The 26,756-nt window shown below is 40.2% G+C and overlaps 1 pseudogene; it reads right to left on the bottom strand.

Annotated features, from left to right (window-relative positions):
- LOC132321188 (ATPase family AAA domain-containing protein 2-like) lies at nucleotides 1–26,756 on the bottom strand (annotated as a pseudogene).

The following is a 26,756-nucleotide window of genomic DNA, read 5'->3' as shown; positions in this document are numbered from 1 at the left end:
TTAAAAACCATCTGGGTGCGTGGCGGGACGGTCTAGCACGGAGACGAAGTTTGGCGGCGAAGGAGCGGGCTGTGAGGGCGTCCCTGCCACCCGAGAACTCCCAACCTGCGCAACCGCTGCACGCCGGCACCTCGCCTGGCCGAAGGACGAGGAGACGCCGGCGGCCACCGGCCTGCGGTGCCAAGGATTTCTGTTTATCGGGAATACAGTATCAGTGAAGTGTCCTGTGCCTGGAATACAGTCTCTCTCTGCAATGACAGAGGCAGACCCATTACCATTTTTTCACTGAGAAATGCTTGACTTTTACTTTCTTTCTGGCAAAAGCCAGTGCTCCATAAAAATTAGAAATTCAGGCACACAGAAAAGCACTAGAGAAAAAGGCAGGGTAAAAACAGGAAAAAAAATAGAGTCACGTTGCCATTACAGCACTGCAGGGTAAAACTCCAAAGTAATTTAGGTTAGGAAACACATCCTGCATTGCAAACATTAGGACAGAAGTCTTCTTTTCCACATGTGACTCTGGGTCCACATTGCTTGAAGTACAGCTTTTTAACTTACGCTGCTCCTTAGTGGAACAATACTCATACAATAAAAGAAAGTCAATGACTGTTTTTCAATTAGGTACCATTTGGAAAAACAAACTTCAGAATCAAAAGAACAGCAGCTGCAGACAAACATGAGTTTGGCTACTATAACTAGAGGGGCAGCACGATTATGCAAGAAACACTGTGTGCTGATTTTAGAGAGATGCAACAGAAACAGCAGAATGGAATTAAAGAAGGCTAAAACCTAATAAATAGTGTAATCCTCCTCAGGAAGAAAAAGGAGCTAAAGGACCTGTTTGACCTTTCACTTACCATTTGAATCTCCATCTTCAGAACTTTCTGCTATTTGGCAATCTGGCATTTCACTGTCCCCTCTTAGGTCTGAATGTTCAGAAAGCATGACAATCTTCTTTTCAGAAGCAGATTTAGCCACAAGGAGAACCCTCTCTCTTTCATTTTCTGACCCAGATTTATTTTCATTCCCATTTTTCTGTCGTTCTTGAAGTACGCTTCCATTTTCTTCCATAGAAGAATCCTGTGTGGACTCAACTTCCGTGCAATCCATGTTAGAAACATGTTCTTCTGGAGACTCTTCCGCACTCTCTACTTCATTTTGGTTTTCTGGAACTTTATTCTCTTTATTGAACTAAAATTTCCTCCTCTTTGCTGCGATACTTGAAGACGCTTTGTTCTTTCTGCGTTTCCTTTTTGACATCTCTACAAAGAGATATCAGAAAAAGTAAGCCAAAACATTACCAGAACAGTTCTTCCTTCAAAATCCAGCATCCTCATTGTCGTGGTTTAAGCCCAGCTGGCAACTAAGCACCACACAGCCGCTCACTCACTCCCCCCAGGTGCGGTGGGGGAGAGAACCAGAAGAGTAAAAGTGAGAAAACTCGTGGGCTGAGATAAAAACAGTTTAATAGGTAGAGCAAAAGAACACTGCGCGGAGAAGCAAGCGAAAGAAGGAATTAATTCACCACTTCCCGTCGGCAGGCAGGTGTTCAGCTATCTGCAGGGAAGCAGGGCTCTATCACGCGTAGCGGTTGCTCGGGAAGACAAACGCCATTACTCCGAATGTCCCCACCTTCCTTCTTCCTCCCCCGGCTTTATATACTGAGCATGATGTCATATGGTATGGAATATCCCTTTGGTCAGTTGGGGTCAGCTGTCCCGGCTGTGTCCCCTCCCAACTTCCCGTGCACCCCCAGCCCACTCGCTGGTGGGGTGGGGTGAGGAGCAGAAAAGGCCTTGGTGCTGTGTGAGCCCTGCTCAGCAGTAACTAAAACATCCCTGCTTTATCAACATTGTTTCCAGCCCAAATCCAAAACACAGCCCCATACAATCCAAAACACAGCCCCATACTAGCTGCTATGAAGAAAGTTAACCCCATCCCAGCCAAAACCAGCACACTCATCTTACTTGACTTACAAGGAAAATTATCAAAGGAGCTCAGATAACATTGTCTGTCTCCCTACATATGTCTAGAGAAAGAGTTGCAAGTTAATGAGGTCAATTTGCTATTAAATTTTAAAAAGCCAGCTACAGAATTTCACTCACAAAACCATCAGCTTCAAGATTTTATGAGCAGAAAATTCTTACTTTAGATAGGAAGTATTACCAGAAAGCAAGGTTATTAGGTGAAGTTGCTTACTGTCTTACTACGTGAACTAATATAGATGAACAGAAAAGCATTTGGAGACGAGCCCTTCTTCAAATCGGTTATAAAGCTGTAAACTTCAGAAGCTAAACACATGTTGGGCAGAGTTAAAGAGACAATTTTAAGGGAATATTTGCTGGAGAAAAATTTGCCTGTGAAGACTTACACCTCACACGCTTTCTGTTAACCTTGTTTAAAACAAACTTAGCATTTTTGCCTTCCAGAAAAACCCACCGTTCTTTGTATCGACGGAGTACTGCACAAAGCGCATGGGTGAAGTCAATGGCAAAATTCCTAGTCCTGTTATGGAGACCAGGAAAGTTCACACCATGTCATGCGTTTTAGCCGAGAGACCCAAGTCCCTTTGTTCTTTCATGTCCTTTTCACAGGAAAAGTGGGGAAATAATTGTCTTTCCTTTACATATCTATTATTATTGCTCCCCTATTTTTCTGCCCTTTCCCCCTTCAGTTGGAAATCACACTAAGAGGTGGCATAGATTTTAGCATTTGAGGGCAGGGAAGGGAAAAATACTGTTTCTCATAACTAAAAGCTAGTTGAGTATTCAGAAACTGCCATGTACAACATTTTTGACTTCAAGAGAGAGCAATTTAGGAGCCGTTAAATGTCAGTTGGGTCATCAAGTCCAGTGTCTTACAGTGTAAACCATCCACTGTACTTGAACTTCATAACTATATCGAATGAATGACCTCTGGATTTATCTCACGTTTTGAAGCAAATTAAAAACACTGAACACCTCTGGCATGAAGAACCAGGCATCACCGAAACCTGTTATGTCACAAAACCAGAGAAGGTATCAGTGACTTTAGCACCTTCTCCAAGAAAGTCTGAATAAAATGCAACTTGCCTTCAGAGCACGGTGCACTGGAATCTACAGGCGCTGCTGGCATCTTCATCTTTTCGTTACACTTTGGGTCTGTTTTCTCACAGCCAGGAACATAGTTCTGCTTTGGCATTACACGGTAGTAAGGCGGAGCATACTTCGAAGAGCTACAACCTTGCAACAAAGAACAGATAGCAAAGAATTGTGTCTTGCATTGTTGGTTACAAATACCGAGACAAGTCTTAAAATCATTAGCTTCAAAAACCATACCTCTTTTCTTGCGAGGTTCTTGAAGTTCTTCACAGCATTGTTCAAAATCTTCATCCATTTCCTCTCTCACGATGGCATATGCAGTATCTCTCAAAGCACAAGCTCTGTGCCTAATGAGACGATCTGAAATTTTACAGTCAGAACTGAGTCTTTTCTACCAGCCGATGAAATCCTTTATTTTGATTACTTATCGAAAGATTTTGCGCTTTTCATAGATAGGTTCTGAAGGGTTATCTCAGTGAATATTTTCAGCATAACAACATAAAAGTTAATCATTAAAGCAAAAGCACTAGTTACTGATCAACACTTCTATCACAATTTCTTGTCCAAGTAGTTTAATGCTCCAACATTTACAACCTGGCAAGAAATGCTCTCTGTGGATGTTTAAAATGATCTAATCCCAAGTCTACTGTCCACAGACGACGTTTATCAATTTATACATTTTTAATTTTTCCAAATTAGGGATCAAAACACATTCTTACCTCCAGGGTCTTTATCTGGGTTGTACTGTAAAGCATTGCTGCAGATTAGATCGATGTCTTTTAGAAAATCTCCTGCAGTTAGGTACTGGTGCAAGTCAATCTTCGAGAGAACTGCCGAAAGGTCCATGGGCTGTTTAATGACTGCGTCATAATCAGGTACCTACAAATGAAATATGCGTGTTCAGAGATTTAACATGGTATCTACCAACATTAATTATTTTAATAACGTAAAATAAAGGACTTCTTCAAAGCCCCAAATATTTATGACACATCCAAAGATATGGAAATTAACCAGTTAGTTGCTTGAAAATAGAAGGGCTATTTCAACTGGCTTTGAAGAGACAGACCAGAAGAGGGAAAAACAAGAAGCAGGGAGGTCAGAAGCACGTGTGGGGCAGAGAAGGGAGCAGACACCCAGAGTGGGATTCATTTCACTTCACTTCAGAAAATCACAGCAAAGAAAGCTTTCTCAGTAGAGTCACCCGAGATTCTCTTTGTTGTTGGCGGGAAGAAAAAGGTGCAGGAATGCACCTTTGAAGTATCTGTCCTAGGCATCTACTTTTGCATGAGATAACTGGACCGAGAGGTGCCAATTTCTTTACTCAGACCATAAAAGGAGCCTAATGACTAGTAGAGATGAGGACATCTAGGTTTAGGTTATTTACATCTCAGAAACTAGAAGTAAAGGGAAAGACAAGTCAGTGGATGTTTAGGGGAACAGGACTTTGCTGAAATGCAAAGCTCTATTAAAACGACAGCTGACTTCCAAGTATATGCCCCTGGCTTAGACTTATTCAATACATTACATGAGAAAAAAAAAAGACAGAAGTGTATGGGAGGAAGAAGAAACCACACAGCCCTTATGGTTGATCTTATACGGAGGAGCCCCAGACGAAACAGAGAATAGAATCTTGGAATTTATTTTAAAAACTGCTGTTCTTACTCCTGTTCTCACAGAAACTACTGAAAGTCAATTAAAGAGCTTTAGGCTTTATTAAAACAGTCCTATAGATACTGTTTATAATTATAAAGAAAGAGATCTCTCTGCTTTTCAGTGCTGTAACATGCCTACATGTCAAAGCCTTTTCATGAGTGAACTGTGTTGGCAGTCGGTCTAACTGGCAGTTGGTCTAACTGGCAGTCGGTCTAGATGATCGTTATAGGTCCCTTCCAACTGAAATACTCTAAAGTTCTGAAGGCATTGCAGAAGGAACCCGGGGCTTTCAGTGAAACTCAAATAACAGACACTTGAGGGCCTCAAGGAGTCAGCAAAAGTAAAAGCAAACTTTCTGCTTCTTGAAAAATCAGAATAGTACGGTCCTAAAAACAAAGACAAACCTTCCTATAAAGAGCACACAAACTCTGAGAAATATAAACACGCAGAAATTATGAATACACGCAGATAAAATGGTATTACAGATCAACACTAATTTACCTCCTCTGGGTCGACAGGCTTTGTAAATGCTCTGAAACGTCTGTCACCGGCAAGTCTACGAGTCACATCCCTTAAGAAAATCCTAAGTTCTCGCAATATATCCTCCTCCTGCTCCTCCAGCTGTCTTATTTCTTCCTCTGTCAGCTGTGGAGGCTTAGGCGGTGGTGCTACAGGCAGTACTTCCAATGTCTGCCAAGCTTAAAAGAATCAGAAACTTTTAGTCAATTTACGGTACTCAAATACAAGCCTATGAAAAATTATTGATAGAAAATTACCACCAAAGCAAATGCTGTAGAGCTGTTAACTTACAGTTAGCAAAGTTTTCTATGTAGAATATCCTCACCTGTCTTAGTTTTTGATGCAGGAGGTTTAGCAGTTTGATTTACAATTAAGTCCTCAAAAAATGTTCTTCTTTCTTCCTCATTAGGCAACTGGATTTTGAACACTTCATCATCATTAATAAACAATTCTTTTATCTAAAGCACGAGGAGAAAAGATATTTCAGATGTAAGGTCACACAAATTCATGTTCTGTTCCAAAAAGATGAGTGCCTTTCCAAATTAAACTGAATAATCACCTTGATAAGACAAACTGTGAAAAGGTATCTTCTTGGCCTTAAAAGGCTGGATTTTCATAGGTTAGCATGGCAAATTAAAGTATCTTCTCTAAGGAACACCTCTAGAGTTAAAGCTCAATGAAGGGACCCTATGATACACTGATAAAGTGCTGACATTCAGCACCTCCTAGACTGCTTATTTTGTATTTACCTGCCTTGCTGTCCTTTAGTTTGAATCTTTATGGCAGCTATAGAAGGAACAGGCAGGATTCAGGAGACAAGTGTGGGCTTTTTTTGGTAAGGTGCTGTGGGTTTTTTTTAAATTAATTTAAATGAGGTGTCTAAAGCTGCACACTTCCAAGTTTTACTCCATTTTTCAATCTCTACTACCAGAAAGTATGGAAGGAATTTCAATACTTATTTTAGAAAGAATTTATTAACCGTAGAAGAATTTCTGTAGAAAGTTAAGCCCTTTCAAAGCATTTGATGATAAACACATCTAGGCAACCCCCTCTCTCCCCCCCAGTAAATGAGACAAAATAATCAGAGCAGCATATTCACATTTTGAACACCTTCCTTTAATGCACACTCTCAGATACCTAGAAAGCTAAGCACATACTCTTACTGAATTTTGTTAAGAAATACAACTAAAAATAGATTTCCAAGTTACTTAAACAGAAGTTGGAACTTAGCTTTCTGATTTGTAAAGCTTTCACCGATATGAAGAAAGAAATTGAAATTTTTAATAAAGAATTTAAATTTGAAATTACATTCTATCATTAAGAGTGTGACCATCGTACTTTCTCTGTAAAACTATCTTTCACTTTTCAGTAAAAGTATCTTTTTCCCATGTACATTTCAAGCACCGTATATTCTTGCCTAAGTACATACCTAACAATCTTGAAGTCACTGGAATTATTGTCTGAAGTAAATGTTTATGTCTGTCTAATGAGCATGAGTGTGTGAGAAGGGGGAAAAAGTTGGGTCAAAGTCAAGCTCTTTACTCAGAAAACACTTTAGGCAAATGCTTTCAAGCATTGTTTTGTCTAAGCAAATTTTAAGAGACCTGGTTAGGGTGCCTGAGTAATAACAGTATGAATTTGCTTAAGAGTGCACAGTACTCCAACGTTTAAAGGATTTATAAATTAACAAAAAACTGACTAAAAAAAGTAAGAAAAGTATCAACAGAAGTACCTCTTCTGGGAGATCTGCATGACACACATCAGATGTTGCAAGCAGCAAAACTGGAGCAAATGCTGGAATGTTCTGCAGTAGTGTTGTAAAAGTAGCTCTCAATGTAGCTCCAGCAGCCTCCCACCACAAATGGATATGTGGAATATAAATGATACTTGGTGCTGTTCTTTGTGCTTCTCGCATCAACTGGTAAAATGAAAGCTTGGATAAGAAAACTAAACCATGTAGAACAGGCTAATAAATAACTACGCGTCAGTCAAACTGTCTTATGAAATAGGAGCACATGCAGCCAAAACATCAAAACAATCCAACAAAAGAACAACTCCTTAACAATAAGGTAAAATTTTCACTTTACTCAAATATGGACATTGCTACACAGACAGAAACTGACCTGAATCTCTGCCTGATTTCAAAACTACTTAGGTGTAAGGTAATGCCTAAAGAGCCTTACAACTCAGCTGCTGTGGTGGTGTGCCTGAAAAAACAAGACTAACCCTTGAGCAAGATGTATTAGCCTGGGTAAATCACTACACGACTCTGACTGCACCATTTTCAATTCAGAGTGCGCACATGTCCAAGTCACTCTGAAGCACAGTTTGAACAAGCAAAGACCTATGTGAAAAGATGAGGGCTGACACTGTGAAAGAAGCCTGGTTACAATTCATAACTTCACGTACATTTTATAAGAGGTGACCAGTCTGAATAGCTGCCTGAATAGCTAAATCACTCACAGCCTCTCATTATCAATCAGACCAGATTACGTGCTTTGGAAGACCACAAGCCATTGCCTACAGATGGTACCTCGATCACAGAAGAGGACATGCATCTACCACATGAGGGAAGCGGCAACAGTCCTTTCACATGACAAATTTCTCCGTGCACCCTTTCAGATTATCAATATTCAGGGAGTTCCTGTCACAAGATGGGAAGTGCACGTGGTATATCCGGGCAGTGACTAGACATGATAGTTATATGACCGCAGGTGCAACCATCACATAACACAAAAGGAATTGTTCCTCTTATGTGACAAATGAGTATTCAGTCATGTAACATGTCCATCCTTACTTGTAGAGCTCTCAAATGCTGCTACTAAAGGTGAAAATATTTTAATACAGTGGTGTCAAACAATGAAAGGGATTTCCTGCCTAAAAGTAAAAAGGAAAACAGCACTAAATCTGCTTATATTTAATTTATAGTATAAGAAAAACAAACATAAGCGTTCCATGAATTTTAACGCTTTTACTGCATATACTGCAGCAGTACAAGCTGTATATGTATATATAAGAAAAGAAACACTTCTTTTCCCCAAAAGCTTGATTGCCTTACAAATATAATGAAAATGAAGGTTACAAAAAGTGCATGACAGGCAGTCAGGCTGCTGCAGAGCCATCTACTGGGAGCACAGATTCTTAAGCAGCAATGAAAACAACTTTCTGGATCCCACCGAGATGGGGAGGACTTCTTGCTATAAAGAGGGGTTTATTAGCAGCACCTCCCAGCTTCCCGAGCTGCTAGCAACATCCTCACTTTCCATTCCTTTGGAATGAAAGATACGGCCACATGTAACATCCTCATTTGGTATCATTTGATCTAGCAGAAAAGTGGCTTTTCAGACAGAAGTAAACCTAACAGCACATTCAAACCAGGCCACCTCCATTAACAATGAATTTTGCTTACTTTACTAGTTTATATACAGTTCATGAATCCTATGAGATTAAAGAGAAAAAACGGTACCTGTGCACATGTTTCTTCCGATGATGTGATGCTAACGAACAAAACAGATAGGTCTAGTGTATAGACTGGAAACTTTTCCAGGGCATGTATTACTGCAGGTGCCAAATGAGAAGCTTGCCCGTATCCTGGCTCTCCAACTAGTAAGAATCGTGGCCTGCAAGATGTTGGCTGGTAATAAGCATTTCTAGAACAGGAAGAAGAAAACAAGTTTAAAAATGAGGTGATGAATAGGCACACAGATGATAAGGTTTTTTCCTATACACCTTCCTTTCTTTTTTTTTTCCCTTTCGGTAAATACTCTCCATGTTCCAGCAAATAATAAGCTGGTCTGTGATCAGGAACACTGTCAAAGCCCATTTTCTTTTTAAAAAACTTGTACCATACCTCCCTTAAGAAATCCTGCCAATCCCCAGCATGTCTGCTGTTCCTTGGCTGGGTTAAGTAACAGCTCTTAAATCATACAGGGGGACTGTCCAGCTAAATACACATGTGACAACTCATCAGTAACCCAATATGGGGGAGAATAACAACTCTATCTCTCAGCACACGCCAATCTGGATCTCCTCACTGCCCGTAGACACTGATTTTCAGTAGGTCTTGAGTTTAAGTAGCTGTGAGATCTCTACATCTGTCTAGTTTAGCTGAAATTTGGCCATAGTTACTGGAGATAGTGGGAAGGAAGGAGTAGAACAACATTTCTAGAAAAAAATTAACGTGGGCACTGAAACACATTAGCTGTATCTGAAGAAGTACACAAATGGACTGGTTAAATTACAGCAGTACACTCAATATGTATTAAGATGTATATTTATTTTATTCAGTCATTCTAATGTTTCATCTTTGAATTGTCTATTAATTTCCTAGTAATCCTGCTTTACTAGCATGAAACACATTTGTGAAGAGCATTCGTTTTTTTCCACCACAATACTATTGTACCTTTGCTGGCTGAAGACAAAGGTATAGAGACCTAACCAAGCTCAGCAGGTCAGAAGATTTTCTGGACAGCGCAGCAATAGAAAGTGAGAAAAATAACTGACCCACCAGTGACGACAATAATCTGTTTTTTCAACTGTCAGCTTATATGACTTCCACATTAAAATGTTAAAAAGTTAACATAAACTTAGTCGGTTAAAGGTACAAAATGCAGACATTGTTTAAGTTTTTCTCACAGTGTTTTAACAAACCATTTCTCAGTTCTGTTTCTGCTACCTAATTCGCTGCTGGTTTAACAATCTTGGAAATTAGAAGGGCAAAAGATGTCTACACGAATCTGTAGGGGTTTTTTAGCTAAAAGGACAGGTAGCACGTTTCTTTGGTCTTGAGTCTTTCAAGGAATGCCATGGATTAAATCAACACATTCTAATAGTCTGTGGACCACTTTGACTTAGGAAAAGAGGGCTGGGCCATTCAGTTTGATGGGTTATGGCAGTGTACTCCATTAGAACCTCAGTACCCAGCTGGATCTTCACGCTTACTTCTTGCAAATATTGATCACCCCCCCACACCCCTCCTCTCTACTTCTTCATCTACCACCCCTCACACCAAAACTGTTTACAGACACGGCCATCTGAATAATGCAAACATCAAGGGACAAATATGTACCTGCTAAAATTGAGGAATTTTTCCTTTTGTCTACCAGGCATTTTAGGAGTTGGCTTATCTTCAAAGATTGATGGTGATTCCTCATCACTGTCAATCGCATAATTTCTTAAAATATGATTTAAACTGTCTGAAAGACAAGAGAGGTTTGTTAACTTTCCTGAATAGTCCATATCTCGCTCTCACATTAATACAGCTTCTAAATCAGTGCTGGAGACCCCTTATATTGTATTTCTTCATTTGAGGGCACATGCAGAATGTTATTTTCTGAAGAGTTTATCCTACCACAGATCTAAGGAGATTGCACAAGTCTCTACAAAGCTGTCCTACATCGCATGATTTGCATAAGGTATTCTCTCTCTGTTGGTGAAAACAACAGGAGGTTTCTTCCTTAGAATAAAGATGATTAGGAACTTCTGTAGTTCCTAGACACCTGAAAAACCCAACAAGGCCACTTCCTTCTGGAGCAGGTTCCCCCACTGGATGTGGGGAAATTAAGTGAACGTGGTGGCCACAGACTTCCCGTTGTCTAGGACTAGTGAGTCAGAATATACAGACCAACACATCTTCTAAATAAGGCTCCTCAAAGATCCCCGAAGGAAGAGATCATGAAAGGCCGACAACGGAGACGGGATGCAATTACCAATCCCTTAGCCTCTCTGCTTTTATATTGTTGGTGGGTTTCTGCCTCTTTCACCAATGCAAACAATCTACCAGCTCTACTGGGAGTAATACTGGTAGGATATTCTCCAGGGATTAGGATAATAACTAACTATTCATGGATCTCCGTTAATCAGGAGTGCAGCGAGTTTATCGATTTATTTGCTGTCACCAACCGACAGACAACTTGGTCAGGGTTGATGCAGTCAGGAGTGTGAGCTCACATACGCTATGCAAGCCAAGCCCCAGAGTATACGTTACTGAAACATTCTGATCTCATGTGCAGGCGTACAGTGTGATCCACAAACATTCAAATTAAGAGACTATGGTTAAAAATCACGATAGCTGTAACACTATTTAGCTTAAACCACTTATACTTGTATTGTGGTTCCGACATTCTTCACAGGAATTAGAAGCATTCATGTAAAAATGCCCTCTCCCCCCATTTAAACATTTATTTTGAAAGAGGTGCCTCACACATTAAACCTTAAATCCATCTCTACGAATGATAAACACGATATTAGCTACTGTCAGAAACAGGGTGCTCTAGGAGAGAACGCGTAGTTCTCTCCCATGTATTGCGAGTCATTCACAGCTCCCATCCAGCACTTCAGTTTAGAATCCAGAATAAAAACTATGCACGATATTCCTGAAATAAAGGCGTGCATGTGCATATTATAAAATCCTACTGTCATTATGGCTGAGAGGTTTCTGTATGTTGATTGCACAAATCAGAAGTTTTTGCTTTGGCAGAAGTTTAAAGAAGCGGCTACTATTGTTATACCTTGCTGTTGGTCCTTCTTTAGAGCAAGCTCTGCGTGGGGAAATACTCTCTGCAAGGCTTGTAAAATTCTTGCTAGTGTGTTTTCAAGCAGTGGTTTTGAAATAGGTGATAGTGCTCGCCCAGGTGAAGCCACAGCCCTCCGTGAAGCTGGAACAGTCTTCTGCATAGCCATGACAAAATCCTTCGCTGTTATTTTAATAGAAGCAATATCTAACTGCAGTTTCTCACTGCTTTTGTATATTTGAGGATAGCGGCGGCGCAGAGCACAGAGGGCAGCTTCAGCACATAAGCATTTAATATCAGCACCACAGTATCCTAATAAACAAAACAAGAATCAAATGTTATGTCAGTCTCAGGCAACACAGAAGTCAAGGCCAAGGTTTCCAAAGTGCAACACTGAAAGACTTTGTATGCAGCTAAAAATTAACAGGCTAAGAGATAATCCAAAGCGTTACCGAACTGCAGAGAAGTTTTGTTATGTGGCTCACAGCTTGATACCCTGCGCTTATGAAGCGGCCTCCTAATCAGAACTTTAGTCCTGAGGAAGATGCCCCAAAGCTATTTAATGTTCTGAGAGACAAGAAGAAAATGACAAGAAAAGAAGCATCTAACTTTGTTTGCTCCCAAGGCGTGTCAGCTGCCTCACGCTGCAGCAAGGCACAAGAGCTCGGGTGCTGCCTGGTACAAGCTCGGATTCCTTAGGACTCAGTCACGTGCAGTGACTGACTTTGTTTTCAAACTTACCAACACATTTTTCAGCTAGCTCTTCAAGAAACATGTCCAGTGGCTTAGGGGTCCAGTCTCGTGTGTGAATCTTGAAAATATCTTTTCTGAGAGCAAGAGTGCTTCAGGGTGAAAGTGCCTAATTGGATTAAATAAGTAAGCAAACATGAACCACTTTGGGAATGAAAAATCTTAAGTTGCTCCAGCACCAGCCTTGGTAAAAGTTGTTGTTAGCAAAAAGGAATTCTTGCGTGCACACCATTTCTGTCATTTTCCAGATGAGATAGCAGTAATTTATAGCTAATTCAGACATTGATCCTTACTTAAACATTTCAGTGACTAGCAGCATCCCCTTTTCTTGGCTGGTCACAGTGAAACCAAAATTAATTCTAGAACTACCTTCTTGTTGAAATCATCTTAGTCATATATATTCAGTACCAGATCTGCCCTCCACAGCACAACGCAGCTCTCTCCAGACATCCCTCTTTTGTCCAAGTTGTACAACACTGATTTCGACTTTAACTGCTCCGTGATACTGCACTGTTATGTGATTTTGTTACAAAGAGGGACTTTGCCACATTAGCATTAGGGTTGAGTTTAAGTTCTGACCTCTTTATTTGGCAGGCTGAAGAGGAACTCTCGATCAAACCGTCCGGGTCTTCGTAAAGCAGGATCTATAGAATCCAGCCTGTTGGTGGCTCCAATTACCACAATCTCTCCTCTGCTGTCTAACCCATCCATAAGTGCCAGAAGTGTTGATACAATAGAGCTAACAGAAAAATATAATTTTCATTCACTGGTTTAGTAAATTTTGTTACGTTTTACATGACCTTCTCCAATGACCACTCAAAAAGGACAAGCTTTTATTGATGAGATGCTCCTTACTGAAAGACTCGTTTTAAGACATAAAGAAACAGACAAGGTAACACAGGTCTTGTGCTGCTATCAAGCTTAGTGAATTGTTTTCAATTATTGTTTAAAAACCATCTGAAGTTTAGTAGCATTGAATTACTAGTTTTCAGGACAAATGAATGTGTCACATGAAGTTAAATAGGTTGTGGTCTTCTTTTCACAAAGATCTAGCAGCTTCTATGTAGGTACAAAAAATGTACTACCTATGGATTTCGTCTTGTTCACAGGACCGCACAGGAGCAAGACCATCTATCTCATCAAAGAAAATAATTGAAGGTCGCATCTGGTAGGCCTAGAATGAAAACACAGGAATACTGACATAAGTAAACCAGCACAATTTTAAAGAGAGAAATGTCATGGTTGGAAAGTCACTGGAGCTAGATTTTTCCAACTAGCATCAGGGATCTCTACTAATGGAGCTAACGGAGTAAGTGGCACGAGTAACAGAAGACAGCAGCTATGTCAACCCGCTGAGACTGGGTGACAGGAAACAAATCATACCAGTAGTTTTTACAGCTATTTGGCAACCACCGAGAACAGAGCCAGGACTTAATTCAATTAGAGGTTCTGGAAGCAAGCTTCTGTAATGAATTTAAATGACCATGCTTGCAGCCTGCATCTGTTTCCCTCTGATCTAAAGCCACCGTCTCTTGCCTCTTGAAACCTTTTTTGTGGCTGTTTGATGTTTTTTTGAGGGGGGGTGTGTTACTTTGTGAGGTTCTCTCATTTGCTTTATTAATCTTTCCCAATACACCTCAAGATTTCAAGCCCCTAAAAAACCCACTGAAAAAAGAAACACTGACAATCCCGTTTCAGTGGAAGGAACTGACAAAACCCAAAAAAGAGTGAGTTCTTAAAAATATTGACCACAGAAAACTACAGTTACAACTCGGACAGAACACGTGGCACGTTTCCACCTTACCTGATCAAACAATAAACGAAGCTGTCGTTCAGATTCCCCTGCCCATTTACTCAGGCAGTCGGCACCTTTTCTCATAAAAAAGGCTATTCTCCTGTCACCTTGGCTACATTCATTAGCAAGTGCACGAGCAACCAGTGTCTTCCCAGTCCCTGGAGGGCCATAGAAGAGACAGCCTCTGCAATTAAAAATACCAAAGATTCACATAAGAAAAAAACATCATGGCAAAGTACCTATTACAACCCTCATCCCTACAACACACAACTCTTCTCTCTAGCTTACACTTCACGTGTAAGAGAGCGGTAACAGCTGAAGCGTGAGAAAAGTCAAACCAGATGGAAGTTTTGTGTTCCTACACAACTCAACAAGGCAGTAAACAACATGAATAAAGAGGATCATGCAGATGTACAGAACCTTGAGAAATGATCGTAGTGTCCCAGAACAACACTTCCAAAACTGCTGACAAACTAACAGGGGTGGTTACAGCACAGTGGAGCCAAACAAGAACAAACTTCAGCACAGAATCTAAGACTGGGCTAACTTATGAATCACCAGTTCATTCTTCAATGATACACGGCACATTCATTCTTGTTTTCACAAAAGGCAAGATTTGATAGTAAAGCATTTAATTCTCCCGTAAAAAGCTTTAAGTTAGTGGACTTGGTCTCCCATTGCTGATGATAAACGAGGAGGAAGTCTAAAGCTGGGATATATAAATATAGCCATCAGATAAATATAGCCATCAGATAAATATAGCCATCAGCTAGAAAAGCCAATACACTGCTGTTTCAAAAAGAATTTAAATGAATAAAGAAGCAAAACACAGATTTTGTTGTCGTTCTTTGTAATACTTTTAAAGTTACTGAAAGCAAAGGATTAAAAGTCCTATTTCAATATACCATGATTGAGTTTTGCTGACCAAGAATATGTAAAGCTAACAATTAAATCTCTAATAATTTCATTTCATAACTAAGTACAACAAACGCTGCAAGGTTCTAGTTGCAAGTCCTATCAATTGTAAAATTGATACTTGAGCACTTGAAAAAAAAGAGAGTCGGTGGGAGAGACAACTGGACATCCAAGAAACAAATTACTGTTGACTACCAGTAGGTAATTCCTTCTTCCTGCTTATAAACTAATGAAGTTGACTTGTACGTAGAACTCAAAACAAAAACACTCCAACCCTGCCTTTTAAAGGCAAGACACTTTCAAAGTATATTCTCCCCACACAGTACATCTTTGAACCTACATATATTCTGGATTCTATCCATTTTTAAGAAATTACTTTTTACTACTGCTAAAAAACCCCATCAACACTCCTGAAAATTTTGAAGCATGGAAACATATTGATACCTCAGTTGAATATTCTCATGAAAATGGGTGACCAGCAGGTTGAGGGAGGTGATTCTTCCCCTCTACTTCACTCTCATGAGACCCCACCTGGAATACTGCGTTCAGCTCTGGGGCCCCCCACGTAAGGACAGGGACCTGTTGGCGCAAGTCCAGAGGAGGGCCACAAAGATGATCAGAGGGCTGGAGCACCTCTCCTATGAAGACAGGCTGAGAGAGTTGGCATTGTTCAGCCTGGAGAAGTGAAGGCTCCGGGGAGACCTTAGAGCAGCCTTCCAGTACCCGAAAGGGGCCTACAGGAAAGCTGGAGAGGGACTTTTTGCAAGGGCATGTAGTGACAGGACAAGGGGTAATGGCTTTAAAACTGAAAGAGGGTGGATTCAGATCAGCTATAAGGAAGAAATTCTTCACCATGTGGGCGGTGAGGCACTGGAACAGGTTGCCCAGAGAAGCTGTGGACGCCCCAACCCTGGAAGTGTTCAAGGCCGGGTTGTATGGGGCTTTGAGCAACCTGCTCTAGTGGAAGGTGTCCCTGCCCATGGAAGAGGGTTGGAACTGGATGATCTTTAAGGTCCCTTCCAACCCAAACCATTCTATGATTCTATGAAACAATGTCTGTTACCTTGGAGGTTGAATTTTGAATCTCTCAAAGACTTCTGGGTAAAGCAAAGGAAAAACGACCATCTCTTTTAAAGCTGAAATGTGGTCAGAAAGACCACCCACACCATCAAACCGTACCTAAAGATAAATTCAAAAGAACACATTTTATATGTTAAAGAAAGCTGCAACCTTGATAAAGTTCCATCAGAAATTGTATGTCAGCACAAAGGAAATGCTCTGGGCAATTTTCAAACTGCTTGAGAGAAAACTGTAAACCAAGGTAGCTGTAGACAGCACGTTATTGAAAGCTTTCATAAGCACTGGAAACATCTCACTGACACAATGAACTAAAAATACTTACTGAACAATCTGTTTGCATTGGATCAACGTCAGCCAGACTTGCTCCAATTTTCATTCGATCCTTGTGAATTCCCTTCAAATCATCTTTCCGAAAGTTTAGTGGAAGACACCTGATTTGAATTAAGAAGAAAGAGAAAAGCGCTTTCTAACTTAGGATGCAGCTAGAAAGTTTTTGCTTTTATAACAATGGCAAGTGAATGCAGAAAACCTTACAAATGAGCTTAAACTTCCTAAATAGTTAAATACGTGTTCAAATTGTTTTATATTTAATGTCTGTGAGTAAATAAAGGAAAAAGGTCACTGCAGGCATTAAACTGGGTTTACTTTAACAACTCTTAGCAGTTACGAATAGCCACACCAGTCAACACAGCACATACATGAATGCAAGCTTCAAACAAGTTATTCCCTATGTGGAGACTGTGAACTGACCTCGATTTGTGTGATGAAAGAACCCCCCAAAACACAGTGACATCTTTCAAAGATTTTTTGCTTCTACATTCAAAAAGTTACAGCCCAAGGGGATACTTATTTCAGTGCGGATTAACATTATAAAGGCTGCCCACCACTGCTGGTCCTTCCCAAGGACTTTGGGATGCGTGTGCCAGAAGACACACATGTCTGAAAGACACTGGGCTGAAAACCTGTTTCTTAGATTGTTATCAAAATAGTTTTTCTAGACCAATTGTTAAGTAATAAGAGCGCCGTCATTTCCTCTATTTATAACATTTTCTGTTACGATGGTTTTCTTTCGGAATAAACTACTGTAAAGCACAGGAGCAGTAGAGTTTTACATTTAAAAATTACATAAAAGAGTTCCTCCCCCCATTCCCACCTAGAAATCAAATTGCTTATTAAAAATCAATTCTAAAAATCCAATTTTAGAGAGTCCAGTTACAGTCGTCAGTACCAAGAGATACGATTAAATATTGCCACAATTTAGAAACTATACAAGATGAAGAGGATAACAGTTCACGGTTAGACAGGTGCAGACTCCTCCCAAGTAGATTTCTCCCTCCCCTACACTCCAATTTCATTAACCTTTTTGAATCTCTGTTACGGCTGCACTTCCTACGCCTCTCCAAATGCTCTTCGTCATCAGATGAGGAAGAGGATGTGGAATCCCTGTTGTGGACTGTGTGTCTCCGTCTGCAAACATTTAAACAAACAAGCGAAAAAAATTGAAGTACAGACTAAGTGATATCAAAATTTAAATGAATTGTATCTCAGAATTTACTTTGAGATCTATTAAGTTTCCAGATCAGTGTACTCCTTATGAATCTGATTTCAAAGTACACTACATGATTTTCCTTATGACAGCAAAATTCAATTTTTTTTAGGAAGGGAAAATGTTTAACTAATTTGCAAATAAATTTCATGAACAAATGACGCATTTTGTCCAATCTCTCTCTCTCACACACAAATAGAGTTTCACTTAGCATTATGTACCCACTCCGTGAAACATAAACCTTTTTAACTGATTTAAAAATCTGGCTTCAGAAACCCTTCCTTCCATAACTGTCTGCTTTCAGGGATGCTAAACAAAGTTCTCATATCTAGCAAGAGACAGCGTTCTCCATGCTTCAGCTGCTTACAGGACCCAAACCCCCTTTGTCATTACTCTTGCCATTTATCATCTATAATTTCATTTAGTATTTTTCTTGTTTAATGATAGTTTCATACAGAAACATTAACTGATTGCAAAGAGAAACCAGAATCAGTATTTGAGTGATTAAAAAAAATTCCACTAGAACTTCCATACAGGCTCTCCCTCTAACTAAATTATCTTCAGTTTTAAGAAAATAATTGGTCTCCTTCAAGACTGAAGAGTCTAAAATTTTCAGAGTGAGATTCTGGCTTCAATTCCAGAACAAAAGAATTTCAGTTATACAATCTCAGCCATGACCTCCATAATCACCTCATCAGTGACCACAAATACTGCATTTAAAAAAAAAATCTAACGGCTAATAAAACGTATAGTCTCCCCCCCAAGATTTGTTTTCTTTATACCCTCAGACTACCACAGCAATAATCATACTACTAATCTGTAACTACCACCAATTCAAAACCCTTGCCCCTTGAAAGCATTATTCAGTAAGGGGCCTGACAGCATTCTTGATAAATAAGAACTATCACTAACCATACACCAACCTGTTAGTTCTTTTGCAGCAAGAGCCTTGTGACTGAGCACTTCTAAATGAGTATCTCTGTCTGACAGGTGAAGACCGGCCCGAAAGATAGTTCTTACGTTGCCTTGGTTCTGTTGAAAGCAAAGAATTTAGAATAATGTTACAAACAAGTTTAAGAGAAAGCAGGATAGTGAAAGAGGCAGAAAATGTGATGTGTTTCACTGATCTCTCATTTCAGGGGAAGTTTCAAGTGATTGGGGGCGGGGTGTGTGTATTTATTTTTTTTAAATCAGCGCACAGTAGAAGTGAAAAAACACGCACCTACTTTTTAAGGAGAACTGAAAACCACAAGAGTAAGGTTATCAATTCTGTTTAATTACCATTCTCTCAAGGATACATAGGTCATTTTTTACTGAAAAACAACAGGAAGCATGCCAAATGGCAAAGAAATACAATGTGCACAGGATACATACATTTAATAAAATCTAACTGCAGAATGAAGGTAATAAATTTAAATAGGAGTTGAGTGTGTGTATACATTTTCATTAAAAGAGTAGCTCGCTTATATGCAAGAAATTAGCTCTTAAGAGAAACTGTGCATATAACCTACTTTCCAGTGGAGCTTGATAGCGCTCAACAGTTTTCCTCTGTCGAAAGTCATAACGCTTTCGAGTGTCTTCGCTTTCTTCTGATGAAACTACTGTAAATCGACATAACGTTAAACTGTTTAAGTACTGTTGTAAATGATACTAAATTCAAAATGCACTGCACAGATGCCTATAGGTTTTACTATTACCTTCATGTTAATGACACAATAGATCTGAAAACCTGCAAAACCTTAAGACCAATTTATGCAAGACACATTCCAGAAATTACAATACACAGAGGAACATACATATAGCTATTGTTCTGTCCTCACTGAAACTGCTGGGTGACGTCTCATCAGTCTTAGTAACAACAATACTGTCATCTTGCTTAGCTAAGATGCAGCTCCTGTGAAAACCACTATTTCAGAAAGTAATTCCTTGTTATTTTGAGAAAGTGTTTCACAGAAATGTTTTTAATACTCTACAGTGCTAAGACTAAGCATGGTAATCTAGCTCCCAAACCCTAGCTCAGCCACATGAGCAATAATGGGCAAGCCACAGGTGTGAACCTCCCCAGTCAGAAAACAATGTCAAATGCATACAGTTTATGCCACTAGCTTCTGTAAAGTAACTTGAAGTTTCTTCATGAAAGACAATATGAATGCAAAAGACAGCGTATAATTGTCTAGCAGGTTCTTAATAATACCCTCTCACATTAATAGCTGGACACCAGGTGAGGAATGTACATGCTCTGTTCACCTACCTGCTCACTAAAATTAAGTAAAATTTTATTCCTTGGAAAGCACTACCCATTTTTTTCTTCCCCCCAAAAGGTCTCACTGCTTTCTGAATGCAAGATAAATTACACAAGATATATAGACAGCACATGGAAAACTGAAAAATTATTTTGGCACCACTACCATCCCAAGTCCTTGGTACTCCAACGCTCCTGTCACAAAGGCATGAATTTCTCTGCTTTTCTGCTCCTCTAGTCCTTCCCCTTGCTCCACTCATCTTCTTTACACCACCACTGACACGCTTTCCTTTCCCCACTCCTTCCTGGCATGATTTTAATTATAGAAGTATATTTTAGTTTTTTCCTAATTTGAAATTCCAGAGTTTTCACTTTGATCACAAATGAATTGCCCCATACTCTTTCTTTCTCATTCAACATACGATTTATAATTACTTTCTACAAGTCTCTCCTGCCCAGCACCCCTACATCCACACACTTGAACCAAGCCATATAGAGGAGGTCTGATCACCAAGGTGCACACCTGGGAGCCACGGGTTCAATCATGAACAGGCCACGGACTGTTCTCTGAACAAGATCACCCCAGTGCTCATTAACACCTGGACATCTAGCTTGAACCTTTTTGTAGGTCTCCATTGCCAGTGGTCAAGTCTTACACAGGCTGTGTAACATGTCCAAGATACTGCCCTCACTGCGTATTGCATAAATCATCTCTTATTCAAGCTCTGATGGTCTGATGGTCAGACAGGTGATCAGGCGCAGGGCACAGTCAGACAAGCGTACTGACCAGCCAACTATTTACACGTGACTGGCCCTTTTTATACCCTTGCCCCTCTACTTGCCCACTCTTGTTCCTCCCAGAATCACCTAAACCCCACCCTTGTCCCGCCTTTGGTTCCTGCCCTAAAGATCCCATAAGTCCTGGGTGAACTGCTTTTCCCCTGCATCCCACAGTATGTCCCACCCCTAGGCAGTAACCCCTTAGTCGGAAAGGTGATCTGGAGAGCTGCCCCCGATGACTCATCCAGATGGGTTTCACCCCTGGACGCTGGGGCGGATGGGGCGGATGGCTCCGCTGAGACAGCCCTGGGAGGGGCCCAGACAAGGTGGCTCTTCCTCCTTGACTGGAGTCCTTGGTTTGGGTCCCTGCCTGCCGTCGTGCACCCCTGTGCTCCTCTGGGCTTGTGCAGATAGGACTTTGATGGGCTGATGGCCCTGGGAGTAGCCCGGCGGGGTATTATTTGGGCTCCCCCTCCTGCCACTGTCTCTCTGAGCTCCTTTGTGGGTGTGCAGAGGAGGTCTACCGCAAAACCTAACACCCATCGGCTCAACTACCGCCACATCCTTTTCTGTCCTTGAGTACAGTCTCGACCCATTCTGTTCCATCCAGAAAGCTCCTACAAGGATCGTTGGACTGACTGCCTTAATCACAACTATCATTCTCCTTAAAACCTTAACGTTTTTCCCCCTCACTTCAAACATAAAGTTAATATGGCCTTTTACCATTTAACCTGATTCCTCGTGTTATTTCCCGCTGAGTACTGGGATGACAGGTCCTAGTTACAGGACCAGACAGCAGCTTTCACTGACTACCTGCTGAACACAAAAATGAACAACACTATCTTCTCCCCTGCTGATCTTCATCCTCCGGAGGAGCTTTCCATACACACCGGGCAGCGTCCCTTACTTCCTGAAAACTCTTGCCGTGCTGCTCAAAACCGTGAAAACTGTCATGCTGCTGCTGTTGCATGATCACTCTTTCTCATTCTGAGTAATAACGTCCATTTCTTGTATTCCCACCTGTTTTTTTCTCTGAATATCTGTTCTGAGCTCTCTGCAGTACTGCCCTGAAGTCCGTGACTTGTAGTGTCAACAGCAATATAGATTTTTTTAATAGATGAAAAATAGCGAGTAGTTCAGCTCATTTCAGTTGTTTAAGACAAGGCTTTTGGCTACAGCGTAGTAAAGAAAATTTAAAACAGAACTAATCTACAGTGCCACCTTGATTATCAGCTATTTCTTCAGCAGCTCTTTGGATTTCTTTCTCTCCTTGGGAGTACATATCGAGGTTTTCCTAATTAAAAGAAACGAGAAAGATCAGTGACAAATATGCAGAAAACCTGACATAGGCATATTGCCTGCCTACAGAGTAATATTATCAAGGCACTCCAGAGACAGAAAAGATTAAATCAAGGTACTGGAAGAGAGAACTGGAACATCATTCTGGCATCCAGAATTAGTAACAAGAATTTCTGCTCTAAAATAGTTTAGTACATGTGATAGTTAAATACTTATCCAGATACAAAACTGAGGGTATCTGTTAATTACGGGTTAATAATCCAAGAGTGTGGCAGAGCCCAGGAAAAAGCAATCCCTAGCAGACAAAATAAAATTTGTGCGGGCATTTGAGAGATGATATACAAAGTACTATGGACAATTCCGGTTTCATTAAAAAAAAGGATTTCAGATCTAAACAAAAAAACCTCTGAAAGCCGGCTATGAAGATGTTTAAAAAATGAAGTGCTTGTCATTCAACAAGACAGGAGAAGAACTTAATTTAATAGAGCAAAACTAAGACAGAGGAAATATGATTGCTGTATATAATTTTAACGTAAGTTCCTCTAAGGACAGAGGACTATTTAAGCTCACAGGCAAGGCTGGCACAAGAACAAACATAGATAAAGCAGGCATCAATGAATTCAGCTTTCAGTAAGATCTGAAGTGAAAACCCAAGCCCTGAAACAGCTGTTTGTAAACAGTGTCCATTCAAAAATCATACGGCAATTCAGAAAGCATAGTATAAGACATGTATTTCAGCATATCACTGCTCTTTCATGTCTTCTGAAGAAGGTATTTTCTTCACCCTTAGAGCGTATCTGTAGCATGATCATACCAGTAAGATGTTAAATTATAATTAGAGAGCAAAAACAAATGTTATTTTAGACTACGCTATTCTTTGGAAGAACTTATTTCAGCTCAATTAAAATTACAACTACGTAATTCCCCTACGTGAAATACACTACTTATACAAAAATAGTAAAATAAATTTGTATCTACTTCTTCTGCATCGTGGAACACCCCAAGGTCTTCCATCATTCGCCGCCTACGCATTTTCTCCGTGTCATCCATTTTTTGCAAGACTGCTTCTGCAGTACTAAGATAAAAAGTTAACATGTAAGAGCAAAGACAGGCAAGAACAAAAACACCCATTTAAAACAGTACACATAATCAATATGATATTTTAATACAGTATTCATAAAGCAAGAATCATTGACAGACAAGTTTTTAAACACTACTTAAAAATTAGATCAAATGTTCAAGGTTTTTATAGATTTAAGAACAAGTGTTTGAGATTTGCAAAAATACACTGTTTTCAGGTTTGTTTTCCCTCTCGGTGAGCACAGTAAAAAAAATCCATTTAAGCAAGAGAAAAATAAGAATTCTAAAGATCATAGTAAGACAACAGAAAGAAATTATGGCAGTTTTTAATAGCACTTAAGTTGTTCTGCATGATAGCATTAAGTAATTTTCAGCTCACAGCCTTCCTCAGACAACAGGCTGCTTGTTCTTCTCTTAACTGTAATCTAAGTTTTGTGCTGGTTTTCCATGACTAGACATGCTGGAAAAAACATCCCACTGCTGTTACACTTGGCAAACCTTTCCGAAAACAATGTCCATTTGGGCTTCACAAAGAGAATTAAGCCATGGACAGACAGGCAGAAACACTGGGACTACTTCACTTTGGCTTTATCCAACTTTCCTCAGTATCTTAACTCAACCAAGCATTATAAGAACATTCATAAGCATGGAAGAAAAGTTAATTAAAAATGAAGGCAGTTCTGATGCTAAGAAAATTCATTTAGAGGGCAAGTTAAATCTACTGAAAGTCACAACGTAAAGTGATCTTCTTGGTTCACAAGACAACACATAAACCCACCGAGCCCATACATAAAAGATGCTCTCGTATGAAGACCTCTCTGCAACTGGCAATCCCAAAACAGAGACACCAGTGGCAAATTTCAACATTGGCTGTGCCCAAATTCTTTACACATGAAACACCTTCCAAATACATCCTCCCGCACATGCTCTCAGACCTGGAAGTCTTAAGCAGCCACAAGCACCTATTTCCAAAAAACAGGTTAAACAGTTTTGCTGCGAAGTACAAAGGCCCACACCTTGCACAAATCAATGTATTAACAATAATTACAGGACATACCAGTGCAGGCAGAGGAAGAGGAGGAGACCCTACCTGATCAACGACCACGGAATGTTAGCGGAGGTTGCCAGTAACAACCCAGAAGTTCCAAGCTGCACCACCCTGGTGGAACTCTACTATGGAAGGCACCTGCAGCCCAGCAGTTGTCACACGGATGTACCGTATACGTAAGGGCACGTAGGGAAGTCTCAGCCTGAGCACTGAATACATTTAGCTCTTGCTGCCAGGAATAACAATACCTTTTTCTGTTGTCAAAAGAAGGAGAAAGTCCCTAGCCAATATGATGCCATAGCAGAAAGGCTTGCTAGTAAGGCTCATTTTAGTAGCTTTGTAAGATCATGAAAAAAACCCACTTACTTTGTTATAAGTTTGTCGAACAAAACAGATTGATTTGTAATGGTGTAACGACTTTGTTGACGTCTGCAGCTTCAGCGGACCTCCAAATCCCCGTTTTCTTCATGGACTTGTTGTGCAGCTTTTGCATCAGCTCTGGTCTTCAGTGTTCTGGTGACTACAATGCATTAATGTATAAAATATTTTGAGACAGAAAATACGTTAGTCCCTTTATTTCACCGTTGCTCTAGTAAAATGTAAAAAAATCTGCAGTGGCTTGATTTTTTCTTTAAATACTGAATTGGAAGTTATTGTCATCACCACAGCATTCAACTTAAATTAATTATGTTTACCTACCTAAAAGCATGACTTGTATAGCAATTTTTTAATAGACTGGGAAGCCAATCTGATGAAAACAAACACGCAACTTTTGTTCCATGCAGGAAGCAAGTTCATTCCAGTTACTTCTTTCTGGAAAAGTGAAAACAACAAATACCTCTCTCTAAGGTGTTTTTACTCCATCCATGTCAAATTGTATCGAATAGTTTTTTTAAAAAATTATTTATGTGGGAAGTCTCTTCTTAAGATGCGTGGTTTTAGTCCATTGTTTAAGCATGCATCACTCATTTTCTGCATCCTGACACAAAAGCTCTAGAAGATAAGAAACGTCTCAAGATAAACTCCCAAATAGCAAAGAACTCAAAGGCTTGCCTGCTTTAAAAACTATCTGCCCAGTATTTACCACACAGCATCCTTTGCCACGGGTCTGTTACTTGCACTATCATTAAAACAGTTAAGAGAGGTCAGTGAGGAAGTAGTGCACAATTAGAACTTGAATTACTACACACAAAGCGCATTTCAGGCCCCTTCCTGCGTTCAGCCCATCCATGGCTGGCAGGACGCTGCCTGGAAATAACGCATTTTCCCAGCTGCCAGCAAGCAGCCTCACAGCACCAAGCCTGCTTGTGTACTCAGCACAGTGATTCAGTTCCAAGGTGAATCACTGAACTTCAGTGACACCTTCCCCACATCAGCGGGTTTGTGCGCCTCATGACTGAATTACTTTTTAACTCAAATATTACCTCCTATTTGCAAGAACGATTTTCAATTAATTTGTGTCCTGCAGACTCCAGAAAATCCGTGTCACAAAGAAACCTGAGCTAAGGAACAGATTCTCAGGCACTAGTGCCTAAGAGCAGGCTGGAATTCACGCTGTGTTCTCCCCAAGCCTGACAGGAATTAATAGCATATCCTCCTATTCTCACCTACCTCTTTTCGTAAAACTCATAGGAAATTCACTATCTTTTCACTATCTATTTTCACAACTTCAGCTGCTTTGGGTTGATGCGTTCAGCAGTTTTTGTGGCCAAGTTAAATAGATGGTGTGACCAAACGCAATCCTTCTCAGAAACCAGAGTAAAAAGGAATCCTAGGGAGTTACCACTACTTACCTTCTTTATATTCTTCCTTTTTTTTGGTCTGACTTTGGCTTTGCCAACCGCCTACATTAAGAAAGAGAACAGAGGAGAGAAAGAAGAAAAGAATGATTGTATTAGAATATTGTATAGAAGTCTTGTATTGTACTGTTCCCCATCAAGACTAGGGAACCTGACCAAGTTTGTAATCCAGTGCTCCACATCATGCAAAGAAAAGCCTGTGGACCACACTGAGGATTCAGATCCCAAGTCTGCTGCGTACCATATGCAGACAGTTCGGTAAGGACGCAACTTTCCTAACCGGCTAATCTTGAAGTCTCAATAGTGCAAATAACATCTCAGTAACCAAAGCGGAGGAGAGATCTCAAAGGAGTTGGGAAAAGATGCACGTTTTTTATACAAGCAGAAGACTTTTACTAAGAAGAGTGATTCTGGTTCTAAGACACTGACACTGACATTAACATAATCATACTCCCCCGCAGATTTTTAGCTGTAGATTTATCATGATGTGACTCATTGTGCATGCTTTCACTTTTCCTTTTAATTCTATGAATTGAACAGAGATTGGACATCTAGAAATACAATACCTCGTAAAGCGTCTTCGATTGACATTTTCACTTAATATTTCCTTGCTTTTGTCAAAGCTAGAGTCTGAACAGGGCGGCATGTTTTTTCTCAT

The sequence above is a fragment of the Gavia stellata genome, unplaced genomic scaffold (assembly GCF_030936135.1).
Source record: "Gavia stellata isolate bGavSte3 unplaced genomic scaffold, bGavSte3.hap2 HAP2_SCAFFOLD_134, whole genome shotgun sequence".
Lineage (NCBI taxonomy): Eukaryota > Metazoa > Chordata > Aves > Gaviiformes > Gaviidae > Gavia > Gavia stellata.
This window is presented reverse-complemented; position numbering and strand designations above follow the sequence as displayed.